Raw genomic sequence first — 10649 nt, 5'->3', positions numbered from 1 at the left:
TAGCCAACTGGCATCACCCACACCTGGATCTCAGCTAGACAACAATTTAGGATTGGGACTGGGTTCTCAGTACCTGGGGCAAAAGACATGTCATCTGCATAGCAGTGGTAGATGAGAGCATGACATCTGATTATTTCACCCAGTGGTAGTATGTATATTGCAAAAAACATAGGAGGATAAGAAACTGGAAGAACAACGCATGGCAATGAGTATACTTCAGAAGATTAAAATTGTTCCTCACCTGAGTGATGTCTACTGTGTGCAACAAGAGCTGATTTATTTCTCAGAGTATGAAAATGACCTCTCATCTGTGTGACTTTGCTGATGTCTAACAAGATTTGATTTTTGTGTATAACATTTCCCGCACACAGAGCAAGAAAATGGCTTCTCACCTGTGTGACTTATCTAATGTGTTACAAGTTGTGATTTCCGTGTAAAACATTTCCCACACTCAAAACATGGAAATGGCCTCTCACCTGTGTGACTTTGCTGATGTGTAACAAGTTGTGATTTCTGTGTAAAACATTTTCCACACTCAGAGCAAGAAAATGGCTTCTCACCTGTGTGACTTCTGTTATGTCTAACAAGAGCTGATTTGTGTGCAAAACATTTCCTACACTCAGAACATGGAAATGGCCTCTCACCTGTGTGACTGCGCTGATGTATAACAAGATGTGATTTTTGTGTAAAACATTTCCCGCACACAGAGCAAGAAAATGGCTTCTCACCTATGTGACTTCGCTGATGTGGAACAAGTTCTGATTTCCATGTAAAACATTTCCCACACTCAGAGCAAGAAAATGGCTTCTCATCTATGTGACTTTTCTGATGTCTTACAAGTTGTAATTTTCGTATAAAACATTTCCCACACTCAGAACATGAAAATGGCTTCTCACCTATGTGACTTCGCTGATGTGTAACAAGTTGTGATTTCTGTGTAAAACATTTCCTGCACTCAGAGCAAGAAAACCACTTCTCACCTGTGTGACTTCTCTGGTGTATAACAAGAGCTGATTTGTGTGCAAAACATTTCCCACACTCAGAACAAGGAAATGGCTTCTCACCTGTGTGACTGTGCTGATGTGAAACAAGATGTGATTTGCAGGTAAAACATTTCCCACACTCAGAGCAAGAAAATGGTTTCTCACCTGTGTGACTTCTGTTATGTATAACAAGATGTGATTTCAGTGTAAAACATTTCCCACACTCAGAGCAAGAAAATGGTTTCTCACCTGTGTGACTTCTGTTATGTATAACAAGATATGAATTCAGTGTAAAACATTTCCCACACTCAGAACATGGAAATGGCTTCTCACCTGTGTGACTTCGCTGATGTGTAACAAGATGTGATTTGCAGGTAAAACATTTCCCACAATCAGAGCATAGAAATGGCTTCTCACCTGTGTGACTTCTATGATGTGTAACAAGATGTGATTTCAGTGTAAAACATTTCCCACACTCAGAACATGGAAATGGCTTCTCACCTGTGTGACTTCTCTGATGTTTAACAAGATCTGATTTGTATGTAAAACATTTCCCACACTCAGAACATATCAGTGGCCTTTCACCTAGCTTACCTGTGTGTGGGTTAATAAGCTTTGTGTTCTGTGTAAAACATTTGGCATCTATAGAACAGGGAAACACTGTATCTACTCTCAGAGCTGTAACAGATGCACCAATATCAGAGTGATCAGGAGAACATTTCCCAGGATCAGAGGGATCAGCTGATAGAGCTGGATGTATAATTTGGGTAATGGGGTTAGCTTCTGGAGAATCCTGTCTACTGTCATTATCTTTTATGTCACAATTCGGGGATGACATTAGATGTCCTTCTGTGATATTCCTGCTTGCGTGTCCATCTGCTGGAAATAAAATACATTATGGAAACGTGACATTTTCTGTAACAATATTAATCTTGCAAACAATAGGAGAAGACGACTCTCTGGTCACTTAATTGTAAATATTTGTGTATAATAAAACATAACTTTTACTGAAGGCTTTATAATATTGTGTCTCAGATGATCATTGTGTCCACCCTCCTGAGAACACTCACAATAACAAATGTAATATTATTATAAGACTTAGATATATCTCTCTCTTGTACTGGTAACTAACCATGAAGTATAAATGGAGATGTAGTCACTCGCCATGTCCTGTGTCAGCACCAATGTAAAACAATGGATGGGGAACATATCGTATGAATTGGAGATTCTAGATGAACAATAACATCAGTCATATGAGCTGATGGATCAGAGAAATGTCTCCTAACGTTACTCCTGGAAGCATTGGTAAGGCAGCATTCCTTTATGTGTGTGCTCATACGCTGGTAAGCCTGTACATGTGTTACTCACCCTTATATAAGGTATTTTGCTACAGCAGAGTTGGTGTGGAACAAGGTACTTTACATGCAATACACCATATAATACCCTGTAATCATCATTATCTGCTAGGTTATAATCGACATTCTCTTACGTCCTAGAGGATGCGGGTCTGGGACTCCAGGTCGACAACAAAAAGGTCGACACACCTTAGGTTGACACCAATTGGTCGACACACCTTAGGTCGACATGGACAAAAAGTTGACATGGAAAAAGGGTTATTACTCAAACCTGCCTGTGGTACCAAAACCGGACGTTTCGGTAAGACCTATGTTGAACCTGAAGTCGTTGAACCCCTAACTTGAGGGTTTTCCAATTCAAGATTGAGTCTCAGAGAGCGGTGATCTCAGGTCTAGAGGAGGGGGAATTCCTAGTATCCCTGGATATCAAGGATGCGTACCTTCACATTCTGATCTGTCCACCTCACCAGGCCTATCTAAGGTTTGCACTACAGGACTTTCACTATCAGTTCCAGACATTGCCATTTGGCCTCTCCACAGCACCAAGGATGTTCACCAAGGTCATGGCGGAGATGATGCTCCTCCTACGCAAACAGGGAGTGAACATAATTCCATATCTGGATGATCTGCTGATAAAAGAATCTTCCAAGGAGAAGCTATTGCAGAATATTTCACTCTCAACTCAACTACTCTGGGATCATGGATGGATCCTGAACCTTCCAAAGTTACATTTGAAATTGACAAGGAGACTGCACTTCCTGGGGATGATACTCGACACGGAAGTGCAGAGGGTGTTTCTACCGGTGGAGAAAGCGTTGGTGATCCAATCAATGGTCCGGGATGTCTTGAAACCTCCCCGGGTATCGGTAAATTAGTGCATTCGCCTTCTATGGAAGATGGTAGCCTCCTACGAGGCTCTACAGTACTGAAGGTTCTTCCAGCTGGATCTCCTGGACAAGTGGTCGGGATCGCATCTTCACATGCACCAGCGAATATGCCTGTCGCCGAAAGCCAGAATTTCACTACTCTGGTGGCTGCAAACTTCGCACCTGCTCGTGGGCCACAGGTTCAGGATTCAGAATTGGATTCTTCTAACCATGGACGCAAGCCTCAAAGGTTGGGGAGTAGTCACCCAGGGAGAAAAGTCCAAGGAATGTGGTCAAGGCAGGAATCGGTCCTTCCAATAAACATTCTGGAACTAAGGGCCATATACAATGTCCTTCTACAAGCGGCTCATCTTCTGCAAGATCGAGCCATTCAGGTTTAGTCGGACAACGTCACAGCGGTGTCCTACATAAACAGTCAGGGTGGAACGAAGAGCAGGGCTGCAATGTCAGAGGTAACAAGAATCCTCCTCTGGGCAGAAAGACACGTGCTGGCGCTGTCTGCGATCTTCATTCCGGGAGTGGACACGATCTCCATCTAGCAGAATGGGGCCTCCACCCGGAGGTATTCACAGAGGTAACACGCCGATGGGGTGTACCTCAGATAGACATGATGGCCTCTCGTCTCAACAAGGAGCTTCAGAGGTACTGTTCCAGGTCACGAGATCCACAGTCAGTGGCGGTAGACGCCTTGGTGACTCCGTGGGTGTTCCAGTCAGTGTATGTGTTCCCTCCACTTCCACTCATCCCAAGGATTCTCAAACTAATAAAAAGATCAAAAGTTCCGTCGATCCTCATTGCTCTGGACTGGCCAAGGCGGGCTTGGTACACGGATCTTCTGGCATTACTGCTGGAGGATCTGAGGCCTCTTCCTCTTTGCGAGGACCGTTTACTGCAGGGGCCGTTTGCCTATCTGTTATGCACACCAGTGCCTGCAGGAAAGTACTGGTGTCAGAACTGTTATGCACTCCAGTGCCTGCAGGAATGTACTGGTGTTTGAACTGTTATGCAAAACAAATGGACTCACAGGCAGACTGGGGAATATGACATAACGTACACAGAAGGTGATAGGGTAACAAAATACACACAAAGTGAACAGAGAAGCCCAGAGGCTAAGGAACTGGGTATCTCCCTTGTATTAGAAATGCTCAGATGGGAAAAGCAAGATGTTGTGTTTTTATACGTAGAGAACCCGAAATGCTGTTGCTAAGGGCAACAGCAAAACCCTAAAGGGTTACCAACGGGTGTGGCAGTAAACTCCTTGGTCAGAGATGGAATGATAGACACAAGGAGAGTCTCCACAATCCTAATTCTCACTTGCAGTGCACAGGTTCAGCTTACTGCCACTAAACTGACACCTGAACACCTTGCACAGTGAGACAGGATTAGACAGGCAAGTCTTAGAATACAGCCGCAAACTTGCTAAGTTCACAGAGTAGTAACAGAACCCCAGCAAGCTAAACGACTGACTCCAGTCTTACTGCTAGGTCTGGATTGGCAGAGTGTAATACCAAATCCCCAGGCCTATTTGCAGTAAGCAACAAACAAATACAAAGCTACACAGTACTGGTTAACTTTCAGGAACTGACTAACCAACAAAGATTCAGCAGCATCTGCTTAACCTGAAAAGAGGCCTTATAAAGCAGGTGCTGTCCACGCCCCACTCAGACCTCACAGACTGTGAGCACAAAAACCAGCACCGGATCCCCTGCCGTGCACAGAGGCTATAACCACTGCACAGCAAAAGACCCGAACCGGAGTATCAGCTGCGCTCAGGTTACTCCGCTAGCACTTGTCTCCGGTTGCCATGACGACATGGCAGCACAGGGCAGGAGACCCTAACAGTACCCACCCTCTGACGAGGGGTCAAAGAACCCCTACCACCGGGTTTATCGGAGAACTGCGAGAAGAAAGAGCGTATCAGTCTGGGGGCATGAAGATCACAACTGCGCACCCACGACCGCTCCTCCGGGCCATACCCCTTCCAGTGCACCAAAAATGACAGCCGACCCCGAACCACCTTGGAGTCAAGAATCCTTTCAACAACAAACTCCCTCTGGCCACGTATCAGAAGAGGGGAAGGTCTTCCACTGGAAGAAGGATTACTAATCGCCCGTTTTAAAAGGGAACAATGAAATGTTTTATTGATACCCAAAGAACGGTATGATATAGAGAATTACATATCAGGATCTATACAGCTGCCGCCATACTTCTGCTTCTCATACGTGTGCTACTGGCAGCAGTGAACATCTGAGTGAGAGTGCAGGGAACACAGCTGAGTCTGATGAGAAAGAGATTGGATCTGACTTTGCAGGGATGTACCACAGCTGTCACCCCTGTTAGTATATAAAATAATAAATAAGAGGGGCGTGGTCCATCCAGACGTGGTTTCTGGAGTTCTCCTCAATAAGTGGCTTCTTATCTACCCTACCTGATAGCTCTCAGCCGCCGCTGGGACCAAGACCCAATCTATTAAGTCCCCCACTCCTACTGCCCTAAAGCTTCTCGCTCCACTCACTCCGGGCACCGTTCACTGCCGCAGCCTAGTGACGCCTATGAAGCCATGGGCTGTATTCTGGAGCTATGTGCGCCCAGTCTTTCCTGCACGCTTCAGACACCTGACTTGAAGGCGCTTTTGGCTCAGGCGGGAGTACTTGCTCTCCAGATAACACGGGTGCGCAGGTCCCGCTACTGCTGGGGACAGAACTGGCTGCCCACAGTCACCGAAGCCAAGTGGTGAAATTGGGAAGTAAGGTGGCTGCCATTTTGGATCCTGGTGCCCGGCCATCGCATGCTTTGCCTTCTGCCTTCAATAAGGTTTAATATAAATAAGTGTCCTGACGGCTGGACCAGGGTCACTAACCTAAATTGAAGCATTTCTAGTGGAATTTCTCGGTCATTACTGTGTTATTTGAGTTGCATTACATCATGTTTACTTGAATTTTTGACTTGGATACCCCCGTCACCCCGACTTAGAATATCATTTTGAACTGAGTTATCTTGGTGTAACCTCCTGACAGCGTACTACTGCTCCTTTTATTTATAGATCGTTTGTATTTTCCTATCTCTGAGAGGTCGGTCTCTTTGTAGCCGGCTTACCATGCCTCCAAAAAAGGTTAAAAGGTAACAAATCGGCCCCGCCTGTCCATCTCTTTGGTACCTCGAATTCAGGTGGTCCTTCTGAGACCACTACAATATCATCTGCTTCTTCTTGTCAGTCGCACAGCCCAGCTGTAGACCTCTTAAGACACTCTAGATGGTCCTGTTACTCTACGCTCTATACATTCTGTGTTATCTACATTTAAGGACTAAAATAACCTCAGAACCTAACTCTAACATTCAAGCTTTGAGGTCCGATATCAGTGAGATTGGCACTTGTACAGACTAAGATGAAAGAGATTGTTGCATCTCACAAAGATCTGATTTCAGTACATGACACCGTTCAGGAAGACATGGGCCAGTATTTACTAATAATCCGAGTTTGCCCAATTTGTGTTTTTTTTTCTCAAAGTCCCAATCCGGGAATTCAGTAAGCACCAATCTCCGCAGTGTCTGGTCTATTCGTAATTGTTTGATTGGCAAAGTTATGAATTACGAATGAATAGACCATCAGTCAAACGCGGCTGTTATTTCATACAATACGGGCATTCACTATTCATTCGTATGTGGGTGTTAGTCTCTGAGGGCTCAAGTGCGGGTCTATTTTTTTGCGAATCACTCTGTTCATGAGCCGGGGGACGTGCTGCATATACATTGCCTCAGATTGCTCATTCCTTCCAAAATTATTATGAGTCCCTCTATAATCTTAGAAAGGATCAAACCCCTCAGGCTGCCTCTGATCTGAGGGTATTGATACAGAGATACCTGGCGGAAGTTGAATTTCCAAAACTTCCTGAGTCAGACCTTGATGCTCTGGAACAACCCTTTACCATAGAAGAGCAGGAAACAGCCTTGGCAGCTACACCAACTGGGAAGAGTCCAGGCCCGGATGGTTTCCCAGTCGGATACTATAAAGCCTTTAAACAATCCCTGTTGCCCCTCTTCTTGAAGGCGTGCAATTCCATCTCTGCCGAGAAAGGTTTTTCTCCGCAGACCTTGGAAGCACATATAACTGTAATCCCAAAAGAGGGTAAGGACCCCACCCAGTGCTCGAGCTACCGACCTATTTCCCTCCTCAATTGCGACATTAAACTCTTTGCTAAATTGCTTGAGGGCCGTTTGGGCCGCCTTCTCCCGCTGGTGGTTCATGTAGTTGTAGTGTCAGTGAGGCTGCACACGGCAGAGATACAATGTAGCGCCTATGCGCTCCATTGTATCCAATGGTGGGAACTTTGCGGTCAGTGGTTGACCGAAAGTAACCTCACCGCTGACCGCAAAGTTCCCAGCATTGGATACAATAGAGCGCATAGGCGCTACATAGTATCTCTGCCGTGTGCTGCCTGACAGACACTACAGGAGCACACAGCCAATCTGGAGAGTGCCCCGACGTGGCGCTCACTGATTGGCTGAAGGGACCCTCTTTGACAGGAGTCAGGGGGGGTCCTGGTAGTCGGGGAAAGGGGTCCCATGTGTAAACATGGGACCCCTTTCAGTCCGTGGTCGGGTTTCTGTTTTTTTGTTTTGCCAAGTACGTGGATCATACAAAGAACAGAAGCTACACTGGATTATGTAAGTATACATTTTTTCACAGGCACCCAGAGGATTCTACAGGGAGAAGTGGACTGAGCCTCGTGTGAACATAGGTAAGTGGTACTATGGCAACGGTGGTACACAATGACCCGCCGTGGGCTACATTCTAAACATTGCAGTCTATGCTAGTTACTAAACTAATGCCCCCTATGGGTCCTATGCCGGTAAAACCATATATAGTCCCTGCAGCTAATTCTCCGTGGGCAGATACCTTGTCCACGCAGTTACAGAAATTGAACCAGTCACTGACTACTAAGTCTGTCCTTCGCCCGCCTAAGACAAAAGTGTCCTCTAAGCGGGCCATTACTCCCTCACAATCCACTGCTGTCCCTGACACCTCGTCTGATGAAGATGGCGTTTACACAGACCCCACAGATTCTGATAATACTGCTTGTTATACTGGCTCACAAGTGGATGTTCCTGATCTCTTGGAGGCCATTAGAGTAATTTTACAGATTACAGATGATCTCGAGCCATCTGGCCCTCCTAAGAAACCAGATAGATTCAAGCGTCAGAAGGTGGTTAAACAAGTTTTACCTCACTCTGATCACCTGGTTGATATAAGTCAGGAATCCTGGGAGAACCCAGGAAAGAAGTTTGTACCTCACAAGAAGCTTCTTGCTCGCTATTCCCTCGCTCAAGAGCGGACTAAAAATTGGGAGAACCCTCCTCCAGTGGACTCACATGTGACGCGGATGGTGGTCTCCTCAGCTCTACCGGTCACTACCATCACGTCTCTTAAGGAGCCTACAGACAAACGTGTGGAGGGTTGTCTAAAAGCGATTAACACCCTCACGGGTGCTGCACAGCAGCCCACTATTGCAGCAACATGGGCTGCAGAAGCTATTATTGCGTGGGCCCAGGAGTTGGAAGCTGAAATCTCTTCTGACCATGCTAGACAATGCTTGTCGTATATTGTCACAGCTTCTCTGTATATTAAAGAGGCGGCTTCTGATGTCGGCATTCTGGCAGCCAAGATTTCTACTACGTCTGTCCTGGCGCGACGGATTTGTGGCTGAGATCCTGGTCTGTGGATCTGGATTCTAGAAAAACCCTGCAGGTACTCCCTTTCAAGGGAGATATCCTATTCGGAGAGGACTTACACAAGATAGTGGCTGATTTGGCTACTGCCAAAAACTGCGTGTCTGCCTAATACTGCTCTTTCTGTACCGAAGGCTAAGAGTACTTACTATCGTCCCTTCCGTCCTTCAGGTATAGCAAAAGGTCAGGCGTACCACAAGCAGGCCCGCACTTCCAAACCCGGTAAGCCAAAGCCCAAAAGAGCCTGGGCTTCCCGTCAGCCAGCTTCCAAGACTGATAAGCCTGCCGCATGACGGGGCAGGCCTCCCTCTGGGGGATCCCAGGGTGGGGGGCTGGCTTCTAGGGTATACCAGGGAGTGGTTGAGGACCACTTCAGATGCCTGGGTACGGGAAGTCGTTACTCACGGTTACGCCATAGCCTTCAAAAACCGCTCCCCTCATCGATTTTGCCTGACAGACGTCCCTTCGGACCAAGTAAAGGCAAAGACCCTACATTCGGTGGTACAGACCCTCCTGGACTCAGGAGTCGTAGTACAGGTGCCTCTTGCTCAGAGAGGTCAGAGGTACTATTCTCCGCTATTCCTAGTTCCGAAACCGAATGGGTCCTCCCGGCCCATTCTCAACCTCAAGGCCCTGAACAAGTTTGTGAGAGTCTCCAAGTTCCGTATGGAAACACTTTGCTCTATAGTTCTGGCCTTGGAGTCACATCAACAATACCCGAGGTTTGCGGTTGGCAACCTTCACTACCAGTTTCGGGCATTACCCTTTGGTTCAACAACGGCTCCACGAGTCTTCACCAAGGTTATGGCGGCCATGGCGGCGGTACTCCATCGTCAAGGGGTCAGGATCCTACCGTATCTAGATGACCTGTTGATCCTGGCAAATTCCCCAGACATTCTCCTACGTCACCTAGATTTGACGATCCGGTTTTTACAAGCCCACGGGTGGCTCATCAACTAGAAGAAATCCTCCCTGATCCCTGCTCAGTGCATCTGTGAGCGCTATTGGACACTCACATTCAGCGGTTGTTCTTGTCTCAGGAGAGGGTCCTGAAACTTCAGGACAGGATTCATTGCTTCCTCTCTCGTCCGCAAGTGTCGATTCATTCGGCAATGCAGGTGTTGGGCCTCATGGTGTCAGCATTCGACATGGTGGAGTATGCTCAATTTCATTCTCGCCCCCTCCAGAGGCTGATTCTGGCCAAGTGGGACGGCCTGCCTCACCGGATCAGATCTCACATGATCTCCTCAACTCCGGAGGTCCGTCTGTCGCTGTACTGGTGGCTCCAGGACCAACAACTGGGCAGGGGCCGTCCCTTCTGGATACCCAACTGGGTACTGTTGACAACGGAGGCCAGTCTGAGGGGTTGGGGCGCGGTGTTGGAGCAACACTCCCTTCAGGGACGGTGGACAAAGGAGAAGTCTCTCCTCCCGATCAACATTCTGGAATTGCGGGCGGTCTTCAACTCGTTGAACCTAGCCCAGCACTTGATACAGAACCGTCCTGTTCAGATACAGTTGGACAACGCCACCACACAGTGGCATACATAAATCATCAAGGCGGCACTCGAAGCCACATGGCAATGAAGGAAGTATCACGGATTCTTCAATGGGCGAAACGCCATCTACCGGCAATATTCATTCCGGGAGTTCTGAATTGGGAAGCAGACTCTCAGTCGTCAGGACGTACACGCCGGA

General features: G+C 47.1%; 1 pseudogene; it reads right to left on the bottom strand.

Annotated features, from left to right (window-relative positions):
* Positions 1 to 222: 222 nt before the first annotated feature.
* On the bottom strand, positions 223 to 1850 carry LOC134984062 (zinc finger protein OZF-like; annotated as a pseudogene).
* Positions 1851 to 10649: the final 8799 nt, after the last annotated feature.

This window comes from Pseudophryne corroboree (assembly GCF_028390025.1).
Source record: "Pseudophryne corroboree isolate aPseCor3 chromosome 3 unlocalized genomic scaffold, aPseCor3.hap2 SUPER_3_unloc_33, whole genome shotgun sequence".
NCBI lineage: Eukaryota > Metazoa > Chordata > Amphibia > Anura > Myobatrachidae > Pseudophryne > Pseudophryne corroboree.
Note: the sequence above shows the minus strand (reverse complement) of the source record. Positions and strands in the feature narration are given on the sequence as shown.